The 22,281-nt window shown below is 41.6% G+C and overlaps 1 long non-coding RNA gene across 3 annotated transcripts in view; it reads right to left on the bottom strand.

Moving 5' to 3' along the window:
* The window catches only part of LOC138287643 (uncharacterized), a 144,341-nt gene extending 122,328 nt beyond the window's left edge, over positions 1-22,013 (bottom strand). For 2 of the 3 annotated variants that reach the window (XR_011202261.1, XR_011202262.1), the window contains exon 1: positions 21,900-22,005. This is a non-coding gene — a long non-coding RNA (uncharacterized lncRNA). Of the gene's footprint in view, positions 1-21,899 lie in introns of all 3 variants that reach the window. The other variant, XR_011202260.1, reaches the window with a different exon arrangement.
* Between the last annotated feature and the right edge of the window lie 268 nt (positions 22,014-22,281).

Below are 22,281 nucleotides of genomic sequence, written 5' to 3'. Positions count from 1 at the left end.
ATTCTGCGAGACAGAAATGGGCATTTCCGCTTTTTTGCTAGTGCATGTGAGTTAACTCTTTAGAGGGACAGGAAGCTATCTGTTGGTGGGTATCATATCTAAAAAGACATGTTTTTAACAGTAACTGTGATCCATTTCCCGCCGAGGGCTTTGGAGATTCTCTTAAAATGAACAGTCAAACTTTTGTCTACATAAATTAATCCAATTACACGTTTTCCATTTTTAAGGTGATTTCCCCTAATTTTACAACATAAACCTTCAATTGTACTTTCACACACACACACACACATTTTAACCTGGTTGCAAACTAACAATCGTAAATTGGATCTGGAATGATCCTTCAATCCTCTAACTGCAAACTCATGACAAATAATGCATAACAAAATAAACGAGTCTGGTTCGAAAGCCACCAAATCAAAACCTAAATCTTATTTCCTATACGCATGAATCAGAAGACAGTCGATCCCACATGTAAGCCAAGCAGACTCCTTGCAAAATCTGCAATGCGTTGGTGACTGAGCCTTTAGCAAAATAATCTAAACGTTTCTAAAGGCACTTGAAGAAATTACCCATCAATCAAAAGCCCTCTGCAGGGCTGTACAAAGTGGAAGAATTTGCTTTGCTAGAAGGAAATCCTGGAAATACTTTTTTTTTTGCACAAACTCTTTGATTCTATTTTTGTTCTGAGGAGGCCCAGCAAACCTGTTGTGTTACTAAGTAAAACTTAGGAAACAAGAAAGAAACAAGCTGAATGAGAGCTGGAAATAAATGGCACCAAATAGTTCAAAACTTCCAGCAGTGAAGGAGAAACATGAGTAATGCTTTTCTTCGAGCTTAGCTGCATGCAAGGAAGGAGCACACAGTATGCACTTCTCCATGTTCCAATGATAATATTACAGCCTGTTTGTTTTACCTTCAGTGCCTTGTAAAAATGTTGATGCTGCATTGTAACCATACTTTGCGTTCCAAGAAGAAACAAATCGTTCTCATGACAAACTTCCATCTGTGCTGCTACAATGTAGTCAAATTCCGGCCCACGTTTCAATTTACATAGATAGTTTTTTTGGGGTGGATATAAGTTTTGGTAAAATAATAAACACGTTTAATATTTTCGTCAGAGGACGCCATCTGTGAGTGCTAGCAGCATAGAGGGGGCCAGTGCACTTTAAGGTTTCACAATCTCTGTAGAACTTTTATTTGATGCAAAGTGTGTTTTTCTTAGAGATCGTACCGGTTGTATAACTGTCCTCCCAGCCTTGGCCTACAAAGGCGAATATGATCCATCAGTTTTTTTTTTTTTTTAATTCCAGTCATTCGCCAAGCAGCTCAAACCCTGTGCAACTGCTGGATAATGACCTCAGTACGAACCCCAAGTCGGTACAAAGACAAGTGGAATCTTTTTTCAACTAAGTAATGAGCGAGTATGTGGCTGAATTTCTGCCCAAATCTCTCCAGGCCCATCTTTGGTACCACTGTAAATACGAAGCTGGACTATGCCAACATCTTCTATACTGCCATTTGTAAGTCACAAATTATTGGCCTTTGAAGGCTTAAAATGGTGCCGGCAGGCCGGATGCGGGTCTGAGGAGGACAGAACCTGTTTCTCCATCCTCAAAGTTGTGGAACAGCTTCTGGTGAGACACAGAATTAAGTATAAGATTATTTGTCTTAAAATACACTACCGGGTCTTAAAATACACTACTGGGACTTCACAGCCTTATTTCTGCAGCAAAGTTAACCTCTACTTTCCTTACAACATCCTGATCGACAGCCAATTCCAGGCTTAAGTCGCGAATACGACCATTCCAAGCTAATAAAACAATGAAACCGACTGTCCTCATTAGACAGTTGCCTGCCCATAACGAAAGCTACTTAGGGCCAGATGTAGGTAAGTATAATTTTGCGACTTGCAATTTGTGAGTCTGACTGACTCGCAAATTGCAACTCGCAACTCGCAAAATGTTATGCAGAAAGGTGTCTCAGACACCTTCTACGACTCGCTATGGGGTCGCAAAGACCCACCTCATGAATATTAATGAGGTGGGTCGCAGTTTGCGACCCCATAGCGAGTCCATGCACTCACAGGGATGGTGGCCTGCTGGAGACCCCTGGGGACCCCTTCCCTTTTGTAAATGAGTTACCACCCACTTCAAGTGGGTGGTAACTGCGAGTTGGTTTGCGACCGCATTCGCGGTCACAAAGCAACTCAGCATGGCGATGCGGTCGCAAATAGGAAGGGAACACCCCTTCCTATTTGCGAGTGGCAGCCTCAAATTGCGAGTCGGTACCAACTCGCAATTTGAGGTTGTGCATTGCGTTAGGCCTTTTGCATACCGCAAACTGCGTTTTTCGCAGTTTGCGACATGCAAAAGGCTTCCTACATCTGGCCCTTACTCCCTTACAGAGTGACCTAGTGAATGCAAAGGAATCTGACTTTTCACCATTTGGTCGACCACTGCAGAGGTAACTTAGTCTGCTGTGTTGAAGATGCAAGTAACATAAAGTAAACATAAAAATAATGTTTAAAAGTTCATCATTTACTGTACTGAAATATAGTGACATTTTAGTCACAAATAATTTACTGTGAACAAAAAATCTCAGAAGTCATTTTTTACCCACGAGTTTGAAATTTTCCAAACTCAGTTTTAATAGAGTGAAAAAAAATATCAGAATTCAACATAAAATCCTTGCAAACTTCTCACTTAAAATTAGATCTAACATTATCACAAAAATAAAAACTGCTGCAAATACACAGATAAAAAAAGCAATCATAGAATAGCATTTTGCAATTATACTCAATGTCATTTCCAATTCTGAAAATGACAATTTTCACTCAGATAGAACTCTTCATATTAATGCACCATTATGTGTTGTAAACTTCTCGGTTATTGCAGGTTGTGTAATAATTCCCCTAACTCCATGATATGGGACGGCAGCATAATGCCAAGGCCTTTGTGTGGTAAGAATAACTGCTATGCCTCTAACAGTGCCGCTGCGGTCTTGGCCTGTCACAAACCTTCATCATTCCTTGGTCACCTATCGGACCTGGGGGATAACGCAGCTCTTTTGACACAGCGTCCATTTCACAGTGTCAGATTCCTTTTTATGGGGAACACTATACTGTTTTTCAAGAAAGATTACACCCTTTTTTCTTCAAAGACCAGATCCCACTTTGAGTTATCAATTAGTGCTGTCTTTGTGTTATGAATCATTCTATAAAGGTATTACATTTTGTACACCATTAAACTTATCAAACAAGTAACTGTTTTTCTGTGAATGTGGTCTTTAGTTGTGTAATGATTTTTTTTACGAATTATGCTGATGGGAAAAAAACTACTAAATATCTTATTGTACTTTTTGCAAGAAAACAAGAATATATATACTTTTTCATGTATTCATAAACGGTGTTTTAGAGTATGCCGTTGAAACATGCTCCGCCAAAAAAGGCACAACAGAAACATTTTTACACCAGCGGACGATAAAAGCAAAAGATGTAAGAATAAAACGAGCAGGTTATGAAAAACTGTTGGATGCCAAGTCACCCATTATTCATCTTTTTATAACTGTGCCACCTTTTATGAAGTTTACAAACTAAGGAGGAAGTCACAGTGTACAATTATATGTTGCACAACATATAACAGATGCATCAAAATGCACACTTTTTTCCAATTACTTAATAGAATTATCAACTAGTACACTTGGGAGAGAACCAGTTCTGAGCAATGTTCAACTGCAGGTGATAGCTTGTCAGTTAACAGAATGCCAAACAGCACAAATTCTTGGTGTCACAGCACTAAAACACACTGTGCTGTATTTTGCGAACCGCCTTGGAAGGGACAAGGGAGGAGAGTTGGCCTGCAAATATATGCTTGCAAATCGCCTGTGTGTCATGCGTGCAGACTGATTTCTGTGACAGGCATTACACAGATCTGGTTTTGCATAACCTTTGTGCTATGAATTCTGTTTAGAGATATTGAAACCTAAGAACATATTTTTCCTAATGCTGTGATCACAAAGTTTAATTTCAATGGTCGATAAACAAGGAGAAGATTACATTCTTAATGTCTGCCTTTTCCGGCATACGAGTAAGAACAGCCTGTGAACTTACCGTGAATTGGGGGTGAAGAAGCAATTTAGATTTCTTCCACTAACTTTTGTAAGACAGGGTCACAAGTTTAACACGTCTGCGGTAATGAACCATCTGGCGCAAAGATCTTGAACCAAAGGCAATACCATTCTGATTCTCAATCCGTCCAACCAACTGTGATGCAGTCCTTTGGAGCAGTGAATTGGACATCTTAGTTGAACAGATCGTCTAGTGTATCTCTTCGAACACAACACCCATGGGGAGGAGCTTGGATGCAATACCTTTCTCTCATTTGTCTATTCAGAGCCGCAGGAGCACTACCTGTGGGCGGCGAGAGGGCTGAACATTAACTCTTCTAGACTCGGGTCCTTCTACTGACAAGGCTATGAATCTGGTTTACTTCTGCCGAGTTATGTGAACAGAGGAAAACAATCCAGCCAGGGTTGCGCAATGCCAGACTGACAATGATTGAAAACATGATGTAATAAAATACAGGCTCACCCTCAATAAATAAGATAGAAAAATGACACAATCCTAATGATTGAAATTTCCCTATAGTACAATTCAAAATAGCTGGTGAGATTTGGATCTCTCTGACTTGTTTGATTGTAGTTGTGTATCATAATGAAAAGTTCCCCAAGTTAGCATCTTTTTGACTCAGAGTGTGTGAGATACAACATCAAATATATACATATAAATACACACATATATACATATCACTATTGAAACATGACATAAATGGTATGTTGTTAATATTATAAATGTTAAGTAATTTATTCCTTATAGCTGGGACATATGAAGTGATTTATGTTTCCTAATGCCTTTGTTATAATCGCAATTCTGATGTGTGACTCTCATTAGTTGAACACGGCGAGCATGGTCTGAACTGGCAAACTGTAAAGAAGGTTCTGTGTCTGACAGCGTCTTTTTTTTTCTTCAATAGAAGACTTTCATGTCTACTGCTCTATCCCAAACTAGCATTACCAACCATAACACTTTAGAGCATTTATGACATTTCTCAAGCTAAGATGTTTTTTTCTAACGTTATACTAGACGTATAGACATGGAAATGTCCTTTGTAGTACTTAACGCGGGACAACTACTTTGGTAAACTGAACTCAATGCCTTGGAGCTAGAGCATGTTTTGACACTGCCCTGTACATAAATAACACTTAGAGAAAAATACTGCAGCAGGAGTTTAAATAGAACTTGTACTAGCACTAGTTACATTTAGGGCACAAACTCTGCTTTAGCTACTCGCTATAGGTGGTCAATGCAATACCAAACATTTCAGGAACAAAGGTTTAAGTAACCTTTGGAAAGTTATAATTTTGCCTGTAGATTGAATACTCAATTTAATTATGCTATTTTTATTAGTATTTCGTGGCAATAGCTAAGCGGCGAAAATATCACCTAAAGGCAACAGAAGTCTAGGTTCAACTATCATGACAGTAAAAAAACTGATCAATTTAGTAAAGCCCTATGAAAAATATAAATCCAAAATTATCACATGAGGTCTATTCAAGTATTCACTGTAAGTATAGGACACTTATTTTACAGTGTAATTCTGTCAAGTAATAGATATATTGTATATCCCTCTGCAATTAAACATCTCTTCTCTTTGTGGTTATTGTCCAAAGTGCTAATCAGTTCAAAGGTTCCCATGCTGGCTGTGTGACTCTCTTTCTTCGTTGAGGAGTATCAGTAATATTGAATAGCATGCGCTCCTATTTCTAAAATAGGTTTGAAACTGCAGGACTGGCAGCAACCACCAAATAAAAAGTTATAAATATACTTTTAAAGGGGCGTGGCCAAGATGGCGGCGATGGCAGACACGTAAAACGCTGCTCCGCTGCGGCCTGTTTGTCAGCCTCACTCACCCTGCACTAGGGACCAGCGGACTGCATAATTTCGACCCCGGAGCTGTCAGGATTGCAGCCGGGGTTCGGATGAGGCCACTTTGGGGCGGCCTGCGGAGAGAGCGGCCGGCCAGAACTGAAGGTGAGAGGGCGTGGGCCCCTGAAGGAGGAGAACTACGGATCACTGCACCCTGTCTGGGCTCCTGCCCTCCCCTGGAAGAAGTGACGGGGCACAAGTGGGGCAAGGAGCTGACGGCTGCGAGGGTCGGTCAAAGGATTGGGGTGGTGTGGCCCGGGCCTTGGAGGTTCCACGGCTGGGCCGGGTCCGTGCCCCCCTGGGAGATCGATTGTCGGGTGGGCCTTCCGCTTGTGCCCCCCCTATTCAGATCATTCCACCCTCCTTCCCCCAGACCGGGGCGCTGACAAGCCGTCTGGTGCAAGACTCTGACCTGGGTGCTGGTCGGCCAGCGAAATCTGGAGGCCCCTTAGTGCCGAGATGGAGGCCAGAGGCGGCACAGAGAACAGCCCGGTGAGTGGGGTGGAGGAGCAGGGGCTACGAGGGGGCCCGAGGGACAAGTAAGAGGGGATCTCTTCTCCCAGAGTGACATTAACGGGCTCAGCGAGCCACAGCAGCCAGAAGGTTTGGCTGTTACCTCTTTAAGACAGTAAACAATGGACACAAGTTCTATAAATGTTCAAATGAGATTGAAAGATTGGCCCTAGAGAAAAGAAATAGTCTCCTTTTTGACATAAAACATATTGTACCACACTTTGTTACAGTTAATAAAACTAATGAAAATGCCGGCCATGTTGAAAGAGTTGTATTCAGACCCTAAACTATAGGGCAGCTGTAATATGTGAAGGTTCATTCTACAGACATACAAACCACCAAATATTCACATTCTTTAGAAGTCAATTTAGACCACAAAGTGCCCCCATCTGAAGTTAGACATCCAAATTGCACACAATATTTGTGATGTTGAAAGAATTAGATATGGATCTTCACCCATATACCGGTGCCGACATGGGGCCCATAGATATGCAGAGCACCGAACACTCATGTACTTTAGAAATCAGTTAGGGCCACATTGAGCCTCCTCTTATCCTCAGTACTTAGACTTAGCAAAACTGTACACAGCGCTTGCCATGTTGACAGTGTTGAATTCAGACCCTAACCCATTGGACAGGCGTATTACCAGGAGGTTCAGTACAGATATACAGAACATCAAACATTCATGTACTTTAGAAATCTATTTAGACCAGAAAGTGTCCCCCTCAGTACCTTAGTACTTATACGTATGCAACTGCACACAATGCCAGTCATTTTGAAAGAGTTAGATACGGATCCTAACCCATATGAAGGTTTTAACATGGAAAGGCTCAATCTACGCATGTGCAGACCACCAAGCACTCATTTACTTTACAAATCAAATTAGACCACAGAAAGCTCCTTCCTATCCTTCGTATTTAGACTTACCCAAACTGTGCACAATGCCTGCCATTTTGACAGGGTTGGAGATAGACTCGAACTTTCGGTTCTACTATGGAGAGGCTTGGTCCATGGACATGCAAACCACAAAACAATTGAGCACTTTACAAATCATGTCTGACCACTAAGAGCCCCCCTCTGGTCCTTGTTACTTACACTCTGCCCTTTAGAAACAGCTGGATACAGACCCTAGCTAAAGGACAGGTCTAATATGGGGAGACAGCCCACGGATACGCTGACACCGAGCACTCACGTACTATAGAAAGCATCCATAACACATAGTTTTATGGCTTGTGTTAAAAAAAGTCACAACCACTCTACCATTTTAGATAGCAAAAGTCCAGGCCACCATAATCACCCAGCGCCCTTGGATGATGTGTGTTTTCATGTGATTATTTGACAGGTTTTTCATCGGTGTACATACACTGACATCAACAGGTCTATTTTCGGAATACCATTCACTCACTCTAAAGAACAAAGGCCATAGTAATTTAATAACAACAGACATCAATCACACAACGTATTTTTTTTACCGAAAATGGTGATACAATCACAGAGTGTACTCTCATGTAAATGCTGGGTACAACTCACGCTGTTTACTAGTGTGTGTTTTAAAACAGGAAAATAAAACTTCCCCTCTGCTCTTTTTTAAACTATTAAATGATGTTCACGTCTAATATGTCTTCTTTTCAAACAACATGTGGGCTTTTATCAGAAAACACGCAAATGGGGAATACAGTATGTGAGAACTGCCTAACACACACATGCGCACTGAGCTGTTTCCAACCCAAGCTGCGTTGCCAGGTTGGAGACAGAAGGCACAGGCTCCCAGTCTGCCTGGAAGCACAAAGCTCAGGCCAATCCTGACACTGCTCTCATGCTGCCAGGAGCATGAGAGCAGCATCAGGATTGGTCGCAGGGCAGGCTGGGAGCCTGTGCCTGCCTGCAGAAGAGACCTGAAGAGTGGTGGCATGGCAATGCAGCGGGGATCAAAGTAAGTTTATATATTTTTTTATTATATATATATTTCTTTTTGTTCACCAGCCACTTTGCCCCGCTGCCAGCCATGACTGATTACAAGTTGCATTGTTAGAGGTCATCAATAACTATTACTACAAAAGGGAAATATAAATATTAATAACCTCACATTCACATGCATTTCCATTTGTTTGACGTCAGTAATCTAAACACAGAAAATGCAGTATTTTTACATGTATTAGCCAGTATTCTTTTTATCGAATTTATTTAACAAATCATTTAATATGGTGGAATTCGGCAAGAAAAGAAAATGCTGGTTTTAAAAATATAAGTCTACCATACACCTCTACAAGCCATCCACTGATATTATAGCTTACACGCCTCAAAATCAATCATGGTGTCATGTAACAGAGACACCAGATACTGTCACTGATTATACATTTCTAAATTACTCTTGAATGTTTAGCTCTTCTGTACAGTCACACATTCAGGAAAGAGTTCCTTTCTATAACATTGTATCCTCAGCCTCTTCTTAATGTGAACGATAAAATAAGTGAGAAATCAAAATGTTAGGATGTAAATCCATATACATGCAAACAATCAATTAAACTATGTTATTATCGTTATCGCTATGTTTTTATAGCTGAAAGCAACCCCCCACCCATACATTTATTTGAAGGAACTATAAATGCTTGAGTTTCCTTTTAAAGGCATCGGTCTTAATTCCAATATAGCATAATACACGAGGAAGCTCATCCACCACAATGGACATGTCTTCTTTAAACCGAGTGAAATTTAATAGAACCCGGAGACCGCCAGCAAGCCCTCACCCCCACACCACCAGCCATACGTAGACCAACAACTTATTGGTTGGAAGAAGTTTTTATTACAAGATATTTATGATATTTTTACATATAACATCACCATAAATCACTTCAAATAAACTTTTTCATATTCACAAAAACATAAATCACATCCATAAGATATCTTCAGTAACCATAAATCATTTACTTATGACAGGATCCCTTCCTGTCCTGAACCACCATTGGACCACACAAGTGAGCCGTACCTCACCTGTATCCCTAGGAGGGGCGGTTGCCCTGACTACACCGTTCCTTGTCCACACGCTCAGGGTTCCGCCCCCCTCCAAACACCAATTTGCCTAGGGGTGTAACGGGGCGGCCAAGAGCGGGAGCCCCATGGCCCCCCGAACGATCTGGGCTCCCTACCCCTTAATCTGGTGTGTACATCCGCAGGTTGGCTCAGGACTTCAGGATCCTATCTCTGGTGTTAACCCGGGGCCCCAGCCTTGGGGACCCCTCTGTTGCTCCTGGTTACTTTAATACCTCACTTTCCGCCTAATACTTTCTAAACAACCTAAATTAAGGAGAGGGTGGGTGGGACAACTGTGAGCCGGCCGATACTCCAGCCGCCGCAATGCAAGAAGGCCGAGCCTTCCTGGGAGGGCGCTTATGTAGCCCCCCACTGGCATGCGGCGGCTGGAACCGGCCAGAGCTGGTGCAGCCGAAATATTCACCTTCCTAAACTTCCGCCCCCACACCTTGCGAGGCGTGGGGGCGGAAGTCACAGGCCAGACCATCGCACCACTAGTGCGAAGGGGTTCTTGGGACTCGTTGGTCCCGTTTTCTAAGGGGCCGCGCTCCCCCATTTTGGGGGGCGCTCTTCCAGACGCTTTAAATGTTTGTTACCTAATATTGCAAACACTAGTACAGCATACCGTTGTGCTACTATCGTATTCTAGACTATGTAAATAGCATTCCAAATGTACATCTTTCCACAGAGCACATAAAGTAATTGAGCAAGAGTATTAACACACATCCAGGCTACATTCTTGTCAAGCTCCTATTGCCAGAAATTCTGAGACTGAAGAACATTAAGCATGGGACATTCTCATTTTCACTGGAAGAGTGCAAGAATGGCAACATTACGGAGATTGATCGAAAAGACATTGCAGTTTTTCCTACTTCGATGCCAAAAAGTTCCTTCTCTTCTAGAGGCCATGCGTAAATTTGGATGTTAGTAAGTCTTGGCTAAGACAGGCTACAAAGTCTATCAGGGCTGTAAAATAATCATTTGGACTTGAGACAAAAAACATTCAGACTGGCACATTTAAAGACAACACTGAATTCTACAAGGCACTGTGGGACTCATCTGATGTTTATTTATGAAGATGTTCTGTGCAGCCTGCCTCTTCAAGCTAGCTTGCCTTCTTACCACAGTAAGTTACATTTTTGAGTCATCTGAAAGTGGACAGGTTTATCGTGGAAATCTTGCACAGTGTCACTCTTTGGGTACATTGTTATAGTAACACAGAAATGTTCACTAAATACCACTGGTGTTAACAATGGACTCAGTCGCATGATGTGGGTGGGGGAAGTTCGGCACCCAAAATGAAACTCTATTTTTTGGCTCTGAACACCAAATTGAGGAACTTAAATTGAAAAAAGGGGGTGAAACATCCTGTATCAAAGAATACAGCAGGATCACACAAACTTACTAAGACCCCTGTTTAGTTCTAGATGGTGGCACAGCATTCAACTTAAATAATGGAGTGGCCTGGCCACAGCAGGAGAATGGTGTGGCGATGGTGGACATAAGCACTGCAGTGCAAGCACTAACATGCTGATGCCCCTTTTTTAACTGGTAAACCTGCAGGGCTGTCAGATGTCGCACAGAACTGGAAGTCACCCACAGGACCTGGAAATTCCCACGTTTTCCACTTTAAAGCCGAACATGCAAAGCTTTGCTGCAGAGGAATTCTAATCTTACCAGAGAAGGTCCCAGGATTTCCCCCTTTTGCTGCGGAATGCTTGTGTGCACCAGGGAAAACCATTTCAGGAATTACAGGGGAGCACTAGAATACAGGTCTAGGGAATTCCCAGTGTTTTCTTCTCAGAATACCACGTGTGTGCAGAAGACAGAGTGGAAGTCCAATGATTCCGCTAAGAATTCAGGCAAGGGCACTGGAACTAATGCCACCTCAGACCCGGCTGGCCCGTGCCTTTTCTGCTGCCATCCTGCCTGGCCAGGATGAAATCAGACAGCGAGTACAGCCACGACAAACATGTCAACATGGAAGACACTTTATGGGCAACTGGCAAGGATGAGGACTTCTCCATCTTCAACGCTGACCCGCTATGTAACTGGTGGCCAAGGATACAGGCAGCAGAACAGGTGCCAAGATCTGAATGAGCAGGGGTTCCAGAAATCACGGTGGAAACTCCTAAGGCTGCAGCAAATTCTGCAAGTGAATCTCGTTGAACGAGTGGAAAATACTAATTTTGCAACTTTAAATTCTATTCCACTGAAAGGTGCTATGCACATTAATGAATGGTGGGTTGTCATGAGACACATATGTTAGCCACTTCTGAAACATAAGGTGATATGTTGTAAAAAAAGTTGTTAATATGTACAGAGGGGCAGCAAAGCAGAGTGCCACTCACTGGCGGCCTGCTAGAGCATCCCTTACCATGAGAGCCTTCTCACTTCAACGCCCTGGATCAAAACCTACACTCAACCGGACAACACTGACAGTGGGACTAATACAATGGGCCTTACTAGCTCAAGCAGATATGAGCAGACTGTGCTTTGTGATTTAGGGATATGAAACTGCAACCGCTTTAAGCTTCCATATGCTAAATACATGCTTTGGATCATATTTTGAATGCAGGCCGTGAAAATGGAAAGTCTATTGATAATTGGTATAACAAACGTATGTCCTCTTAATGTGTACATTGTTGGAAAATGTAAAGACACAGGCCCAGAGGATGGCTAAGCCACATGGTTTACAAGAAGACACTTTAGGAAATAGTAAAGGTTGCACAGTTGGGTGGCTTTTGCTACAGAGATATCAAATCTTTTGAAATGCCAGGTTTGAGAATGTTCTTCTTTTTCTAATGGAAATTACATCCCCTCCTTTACCACTGTAAGGACTGCAGACAATGCACACAAAGCTCAAGCCATACCAGGGTAAAATACAGATTTTCTTTTTCTTTTATGGGCGACACTGGGTAAATGTTTTGACGGCATTGCGCTCACATGCTTTGCTGTGTTCATTGGGACAGGCACCCACAAACACTGGATAAACCACTGGTTTCAATGACCCCGCAGGCGCAGATGCCGCCGCGGAGCTCTGCAGTTTAACCCTACGTAGATTTGAAGTCCCAATAAACTCCCCCTCCAGCCAAGATGCAAAGGAACGCATGTGCCTGTTCCAGCAACATCTGATACACACCGCCCATTCCAGCAACCAGCTACCATGCGCCGAGACTCTCTCCGTCTCCCTCCGTCTTGTCTGCCAATCTCTCTCTCTGTCAGATAAAATGGTAGAATTAGAGGGGCCCAGGTTCCAAAACGCCAGCTTCCGGCACACGACACTGCAGGACTTCCGTTTCTGTCCGCACGCAAGAGCAAATTCTGAATATCACAAACATGATGGTAGCGGAGCGCGGTGACACCTCCTCCCACAAACATCCCTGCTTTATACTCGTAGCATCTGGCATCTGTGCGGCGTAAGTGAGCGGGTTTGGGGCTGGGGACAGTGTTGTTAGGCTCACGAAGGACCACCAGGCCGGCGTCGGGGCATTTCATTCCTTCACCCCGGGAGAGAGAAGCAGGGCCCTGCAGCTTCAGCCACAGACAGGCTTGCGGCCCTCACGGCAAACTGTGTCTCCATCCCAGGCGGTCGCAACGTTCGGTTGTTTATCATGTTTTTTGTTATCTGTGGTTTAATGCGTTTTGTTATATCACGGTATTTTTATTTCCATTTATCTGTCATCAACATGCGGTTCCGGGTAGGGATTCCTGTACATCGACTGAAATTATCCCCTCTTCAGCCTTCCCCCCCAAAAACCTTATTCTTCACTTGCTGCTACGCATTACTGGTTTTTCAGGAAATGTAAACAAATAGTAAAGTTGGGAGTGATTATTAAGATTTTTTTTATATTCAAGGCTGAGTGTAAAATATTTTTTCCACACCTGTGAATTAACGTTTTCTGTTGGCGAGACTCAATGCAACTGCAAACACAACAGCAGAGGTCTTAAAAGGATTGCGCTACAAACAAGCTCTTCATCACTGCGCTAGACACTACGACGACTCTGGGAGTCTAAACAAAAAAAGGCCTGGTGTGTTTACACTCACATGTGCCCTTGCAGCTTGCCCGACCTGCTGTTTTCCCAGCTCATCTACGTCACTTATTGTCTAGGATCTGTAACATAGCATAACGTGTATTTGTAAGGTGCACGTATCACCCAGAGGTATCAAGGTGCTGAATAACAGGTGTTTATGGTTACCCAACTCAATGGTACTCATTTTATCGATTTCAGAAGGATGAAAGGCTAAGCGGACCCACCGGGAGTCCAATGAGACCTGAGGTGAAGGAAATATCTGTCCCTTGACTTTCAGTAATTAGCTGCAAGTTTGGTATTGTAAATTTGACTGAGTGGTAGTCTGAGGTTATCACATGAGGGAACATTGCACCGACTGCCCCCAAGCAGCTGCTAAATTTTGTGAGATGTAGATCAGAGCCAGATTATTCAATTTACCTTAACTTTGCATCTAAAAAATACAGAGCCCTGGTTATGCTGTAGAAGTGGTCCCCTGATTTCTGCTAGACCTTTTGTTTTTCAGTCTACTCTAGAATGGTATGTCTTGGGATGGGTACGATGGAAATGTTCAGCTTCACTTGTGCACTAATTTAACCACCATGTCTAAGGGACACGTCTGAACTACTTGAATCACTTGTTGTTGTACATTTTACTTAATGTGGACTCTGGCTATTAAATTAGAGATCTTTAAGAAGCAAGAAGGGAGCCAGGAGAAGATCCACTGTTGTAGCAAGGAAGATCACATGGGACTCTACAATTTTATAACATATCGTCACCAGTGAAAAGGACATTTCAGCAAGGGCTGGGTGCCAGGCTAGTTCTGCAGAAACAGCAGGCCCTGAAAAAGGGCCTTGTGACACACGTACACTTTCTTAATCTCTGCAAAACCTGGGAGCAATAACTCAGAACCCCAATCTCACTTGCTCAGTTGGCAAATACCACTGCATAAGTGAGAGTAAGAAGATGTGTCAAGATACTAAGGATGCGACCAATATCATCACTTATACTAACTCTGGAATCCTGGAAAACATGGGTGTATAAACTATATAAACTGCCTGACAATCACTTGTTTTAATAACCTATCAGGCATCATCTTCAATAATGGAATTCTATAGCATTTACTTGCACCGCACTTGTTGCTAATATGGAAATACCAATTTAATCCCAAGGACTTGCACACATGTTGGATATTTATCACTCACCTATAACTATACAATGAATGTATTTACTATTGTGGTGTAATGTACAATCTACTTTTAGGGAAAGAGGAAGAAAATATCTTTAGAGGTCATTCGAGGAGTCTAAGTTCTTCTTTTATTTTTCATATGACTGCCAGTTAAAGGTCTTACATGTGATTTTGAGATTAATCATTGCATTTCCGATTTCACAACCACAATTATGCCTAGTTTGATTACTAATACAAAAGGGTATTTTTCTGCAACAGTTTCAAACCCTACCTTACAAGGACGGATTATCTGCTAGAAAAATACAACAGATCACAACAAGATCTAAACTTGTAAAGGGTAGATCATGCAAAACGCCACATACCAGGTGTACCGCATTTTGTCCATTTTAATCATGCACAATAATATGGGCAACAGGTCACCTACTCTTTCAAGGAGCAGGTGGACAATCTCACTATTGAAAATTGTTTTTTTTTTTCATTAAAATTATTGAAAACATTCGCACTCAAAGAAACACATATACCTTTTCCTTAAATTTTGCTTCTGGGTTGCTGTGTTTTATTTTAGTTCTGAAGCTAAATAAACATTGTCTGCACGCCTAATGTTATGTATTTTGCATAATTTACAGCATGTTTTGCACTGAATGTCTCGAGAAATGTAAAAGAATACATTTTTACTGTTACTAGATAGCAAGACACTTCAGCGATGTCGTGAACGATGCTGTGCCATTCTTGTGTGAGTGGCAGCTTCAACTCGCAAGGAATTCTGTCAAGGTTTGAAATTTGTGAAGTAGAAAATTGAGCCAAACAACAGTGAGTTTCGGTAGACTATCAATAAAAGGACAGGCACTTGATCACATCACATTTTTTTCAAAAAATATATCCCCTGCAAGAAGTTCGAACTTCTCTTTTCCAGAATGAACTCTGGCGTTTTCAGCAACATTTAATAAGCTTATTTCAAAATGTAGGTTTCAACAAATGTGCTGCACCAAGAAATAAAACTTTGTATATATGGAACATATTGTTGGTTTTGGCTTGTGCATTAAAAGATCGTGCAAAAATGCATTTGATGGACTAAACCCTAAAAAGATATAAAAGCAAACATGCTCTGACATATAATGAGTTTGCTTTTTGAGCTGATTGACGTCAGTGATTATTCTGCATCATTTTTTTTTCCTTGACAAAAGGAGGGAAACATATTTAGTGAATCGTGGTTAAAAGGCCTTGCAGGATATCTCTCAACATTAGGCCCCCTGCATTCCACTTAACATGTTCTTCATTTTCCTACAGTGAACACTATGCTCTGCATAACCATATTTCTAAGAATGTTTTCAGATGCCGCTGTTTGCAGACCAATGAAGCAACCAATCTAGGCATGTAAAAAGAACATTTTTAATGCTGTTCATAGCTCCGCTGTTTCATTAGCTAGGTTTGTTCTATATAAACACCACTGGATACAAACATACATACAGACCGGCCTGTTGGTTTTAGCTTGCATTGCCTAATTAGGCAAATACTCGGTATCTACTTGTTTATTTACAAATATAATCAACATGCGCTTTCCAACAGTGCTAATTTTCTGCCCATCTCTTTTTAAAACCACTAAAAATTGTATTTGTGCATCAAGTGCGAAGAAATGGCTATGCGCATGTTTACAAGACAAACACCATTTTAAAACAAGTGCACCATACATGTCAATGCCACTGATGAAACAGATGTACCTAAAATGGCGGCTGGCTACTTCTTCTGTTGAGAGTGATTGAGGGAAACAGAACAAGAAGCCATCATTTCCAGGTCAGAACAGATGCAAAACTCTATCCAATGCAACTACGTGACAAGATTTTTCAAAGCGATATAGGTTTCCAGGATATGTAAATAAGACAAACATTAATATGTTCAATATTGCAGAATGCACAGACAACAGTGTAAATAGCAACCACATCCTCATAGAACCAAACATGTTACCTACAACTGATGTACTCATGCAGATTGAAATAAATGGCATGTAACACGAGTGTGGGTGAATAATCCATTAAAATACCTATTTCTAGCACCAACAGTACAAAATACAAACCTCCCTTGTGTTTGCTGGAATGCACTCAATAAGCCCACACTTAACCAATCAATCAGGAATTTAATTATATAAACCGCAAATCAAGTAGGCTTAAGAAAATATTTAAGATACAAGGCAACTAGAAAAGAAAACTTCAAGGAACAAATATTTTTATACTAGATGCAATACGTAATACGTAAGTACGTGTTAATATCATGCCTATCTACTCTTTTGGTGTTTTTAGTGCAGTGTGAGGACCTATAATTAGCAACATACTGAAAGTTCTGATACCGAGTTAGACAACCACCAGCAATCATCAGTTTCAAACTGGGTTGTTGCCTTGAAGAACAACCAAATTTCCCTAAGGTGTAAGCGCTGCCGTCCGCACAACCTCCATCTTCCTTTTCCGTAAGGTCTGGGTTCCAGTGCCTTAACAGCTCCTGAATGCTATGGCCTGTAACAATAGCCAGACTTCCATGGAACAGAAAAGATGAAAGCAGTGAAGTTATTCCAACAGAGAGAAAGTCATATTAAAACATCCAGCTGAGGCCAGACTGGCTGAAAATAAATCCTTTCTATCCTCAACTGTACGCAGAATTGTGCAACAATGTTGCGAGCGCTACATTTCTGACAAAACTGTTCAAACGATAGAGGCAACGCCCATGAACACGATACAAACCTTACTAAAGACCCAGTCCTATTTTCAATTAAAGATAAAATAGCATAATTTTGCTCTTAAAATCCTTGCTGTAAATGTACTGCACTTGAAATAAAGACAAACTATAAAATGGCAGTCAACAGTGTTGCCCACATACGTACAAGTAAAGAAAATGATAATCGGTCACATGTTCCTCAGTCCTGAAAAGTGATATATGGTCCCATTTTCCTCACTCCTGTGAGACCTCCTTGGGCATTCTGGTGGAATCCACAAATATATCCGTTCAAACATTTATAACAAACCGTTCAGTCTCTACTATCACACCAGGAACTCAGGTTTGTTCCCTCTAGTCTGCCGTGTCAGATCGTACCAATGTTGTTTGCATTCTATCATTTCTCAGCCCTGTATGCTGGCACATTACAAATTAATAAAAATATAACAAAATGCTAAATGCAGAAATGGAAGAGGGGGAGCATTACATTATTTCACATCAACCAAATGACTTACTTTGCCCTCCACGGTTCACCAAACAAACCTCTTGCAACCGCCATTTTGCGCCATTAATTCAGGCTTGTATTCATCCAAGGATAAGGAAGCAGCCCAAATTATAAATCGAGTGATAACATACGACACTCTCTTTGGAGTTGGCCGGCTCCAGGTTTGCTTTTTTATTCAAACAAACTGATTACATTTAGATTAGGCTTAACATCACATATCAGCTGCCAATTTAACATAATACAGATGCACCTTTCCCTGTGTTACAATATAGTAACACTGAAAAAATTATCTGCAAATATTGCACCTTTAGGGCTTGAGATGTAAAAAGGAAAATATGTGATGTTGATCAAAAGTTGCATACTTTGAGAATTCTGATACGCCTTGTGAACGATCGGGCGGCAGCCCACAATGATCAATGGTTGTCTTCTTTTTCTGCGATGAAGGTGAATGTGTCCGGTTCACTCACATATCCCATAGGGAGAGAGGTACACTCTTAAGAGCAGGCTTTTACTATGGATAGATCCATCAAAGAAGACATTTGGTGAGTTTTCTGTAAGCGTGAGAAGCAGAGACATGACTATTTTTCGTCAGGTATTGGCAAAAGGATGTCCTATTGCTATAAGGGTATATTATTTGCATGATTCCCATGTTGTTGATTAATTAATGTACTTATGTAATCAATTAGAAGTTTCATAGAGCGCTGCATGTCTCCTTTTGGTTACCTTGGAGCGCCAAAAATCTTGTAACTAAATATTCAACATTGTCATATTCAAGGGTTCATAGAGTCTGATCGGTGAGGCAGAACCTTGTTCAAAGTTCTTCACTTGTGACCCTTTTACTGCATGAAGATGATCCTAAGATCAATAAAGATAATAACAATTCGTTGGGCTTCTTAAGTACATTAATGTTTGCATGATTGTTTTATGACACAAACTAAAATATATTTCACAAAGATATTTTCAGTATATTTAAGCAGCCTACAAAATTAGGTAAATTTAAAATATTGTAAATAAATGCAGTGTTGTAGTCATAATGTACTACTGTCGTATTGCATGGTAGTCTAGCGATGCTTCGTAATACTGCATTGCACCTAATTCCAGTCCACTCTGAAGGTTTTCTTCCTATTTTACAAACAATCCCTACTGATTAGTTTCTGAATAGTTTAGCATATAACTATATATTGCCTCCAAAAAATAAAATCCAGGCCAAGTTTGCAAAAGCAAATTAATGCCTTCTTGTTCACACACCCAGCCCCAACATTGTGAACCCTGCAGGAATATTTGCAAGTGCAAAATGTAGGGCAGGAAGTAGAAGTCATTTGTACCCTTAGCTGGGAAGGGAAGCTCAACCATTTGTCAGTTAAATACGTACCCTGTTGCCTGAAGGAATTAATGCTGTTGTAGAGGCCTTCTAATGACAAGTCACAATTTGATACAAGGCATGAACAATGAAAACATTGAGAATGAGAGCAAAAAACATTATTTGTTGTTTGCATGTGGTCACTTGAGTCATGCTAAAAAACCCTAGGCAACATCTAAATTAGATTACATTACAAACGATGAGCCCTTAGTAACATTCGAAAAGGGATCGCAAATGACCTGGCAATGACAATGGTGTACTGAGAGTATATAAACCACCCATTAAGATAATATGCATCATACCGTACAAGTATGGATGTCAGAGACCCCAACCTTCGCTCAACATATTATTTGTTTAATATTTTTTTTTATGAGAATAAAGTAGGCATCACCACATGCTCAAAGAATGTAATCCCCAAAACAGAGAAGGCATCAAGGATGTGTTTGCATCTGCAGAACATGTCTACATTATGTCGGAATATCACAACATTCACATGGAACATTAGCTGACCTTAGTTATGATGCGCGCACTTGCAATAAAGCATTAGAAATCATTAAGAATCTTAAACTCACTCAAAAAAGCATCCTATTCCTGTCTCTAACTGCTGCCGAGTCATGCTACGGAGGTTGCCCTCATGACCAAAAAGCTACTTGAATCCCCAGCAAATGACGCATTCATGAACTGCTGCACCACAAGTCAACAGCGCCGTAGGCTCGGACTCCCTGATCACCTAATAAATACGATTTATTTACAGAAATTTACTAGTTTGCTGTTTTACTTCATCATAAAACAGGAGCTCGGACACACTTTTGTTCCACATCTCATTTAACTCCATTCAGCCTTGTCAAAAAGACCAAATTAAAAAAATGAGGGTGCAAATTTTAGTGGGGCTTTTCTTTCAGCTGCTAAGGCTGAAGCAAACAGGCCACTCACTCCCCCCCCCCCCCCCCCCCCCACCACCAAAAAATGAAATTTCCAAATAAATTAATAAATGTAAGCAATAGTGTTCTCTTCAAGCAACCTGGTCAACCAATTGTTATAATTTTTCTGGGCCTTAAGTACTTATTTTGCTTGCCGTTCAAGATCTCTGTAGTTGTGGAATGCATTTTCAACTGCATATGGCATTTAATAAAACACAGTTCATAGATACATAACATTTTGTGAATTTATCATCAAAAGTAGGCCTCCTTTCATTGCATTTTGTTGGTTGATAAATTTTGCATCGTAGGCCATAACGTGTTTTACAAGGAAGCTACATACAAGAACATTGTCAAAAACAGCCTGACAAATTGTACAGATTTCAGAGACATACAGCGAGCGTCTGCATAAATATTTTAACAATTAACATATCAGAAGGCACTTATCAAGGCACCCATGAAGCGAGAACATTGCTTTATGAACAGTTCCATGAGAGCGTGTGAGAGAAAACAGCATACCACACCACCCTCATTGGTGAATGAGCACGATGGATAACAGTTTTTCATCATCCATCATCAGAGACATGATATTTTCCCTTTGAAATAAAAAATATACGTATTGAATCCTGCAAAAAAAAAAAAATTCAGGCCATGAATCACCTCGCTGCTTGCTTGGACAGAGGCCGCTCAGCCCTGTAAGACTTGGTGCAACTAAACAGTATATAGCTCCTCAAATAAATGTAGGAAGCAGGGAGACAAGACTGGAAATAACTCCTTTTGCCATCTCTTTTCTTTCACGGCCAGCATCACTTTAATCAATGAATTAGGAATTAGACTTGGCAGCAGGCTACTTCACCTACAGACGTATTTGAAAATACTAGTTGTTGAAAGAAGTGACATTCAAATATTATTTAGTATAACCTGCCCTGGAGCAATGTATTCATTTTTTTCCAGTGAAAATATTCTTTTCATTTGTCTGCATATCAAGCATGGTGCATCAAGTATGAAAGCTCAACAAATAAAAAGAAAAAGCGATCCATTTGATGCCAAAGGGGGGAACGGCACACCGTGTGCTGCTGACAACGACACTCAAAGGTCTGCGAGCACAAAACAACGTTCATAGCAAAATAAAAATGTGCTTATGTCTATTCTCTAGGATGGGATGGGGGCACATGTATGCCATATAATGGCCCCGGGGACGGCGGAGTAGGCCATACACTAACACTGACCATGTGTCACGCGTAAGCAGGGACGAGGACAGGCCTAGGGAGCCTTAGAATAGCTAGGTGACGCCTAAACTAAGTTATTCGCCGAGCACAACCAACGCAAAATGTTACAGATGAAACACTAAACGTTAAAGTCCAAAGCAAAACCGGTAAAGTCCGCGCGCACACATGCTGGCATAAACATAATCTCTGTCACTGTCAGAATATATGACAAACACGCTTCATGGCATGTGAACATACCAATTATCAAATACATTAATAAACGTATATAGTCATAATATACTTATTTGACCTCTGGTGGTGCACCGAACAGCACAGGCACGAATTAATTCATAGGATGCGCCAATAAATAAATGCAGAGCGAAACGTGCAAATGAAAGTACACCGGTTTTCCAAACACAGAGCTGGAACCGCGGCGGCGTGTATAAATGAAACTGCAGCGGTGCACGTTCTGGAGAGACTCACCTCACGGAGCGGCGCGAAGCGGCGCCGCGGCCCTCGGAGGGACGACGGGTTCACCTTGCAGCTCCGCAGCCTCCTGTGAAAGAGCAGGCACGAGTCTCAGGCATCCCCTCAAGGGCTGGGCCAGGGCATGCAGCAGGCCCTGGGAGCGCGAGGGGGGCGGGCCTTATCTGGCAACCGGATCCTGGCCCCGCCCCGCCGCTGCCACCCCTTGGCTGCCAGCGCCCAGCAGCCACAATGGGCGGCGAGGATTTTGGGGGCAAGAGGGGGAAGGGGCAGGCAGCTAGTGGGAGAGTGTTAATTTAAGCTCGTCTGGCAGTTAACAACTCCTGAATGAGGAATGTTAGCAAACAGACGACCAGCATGTCTGGTGCATGCTAATGGG

Source organism: Pleurodeles waltl, chromosome 4_1 (genome assembly GCF_031143425.1).
Source record: "Pleurodeles waltl isolate 20211129_DDA chromosome 4_1, aPleWal1.hap1.20221129, whole genome shotgun sequence".
NCBI lineage: Eukaryota > Metazoa > Chordata > Amphibia > Caudata > Salamandridae > Pleurodeles > Pleurodeles waltl.
Note: the sequence above shows the minus strand (reverse complement) of the source record. Positions and strands in the feature narration are given on the sequence as shown.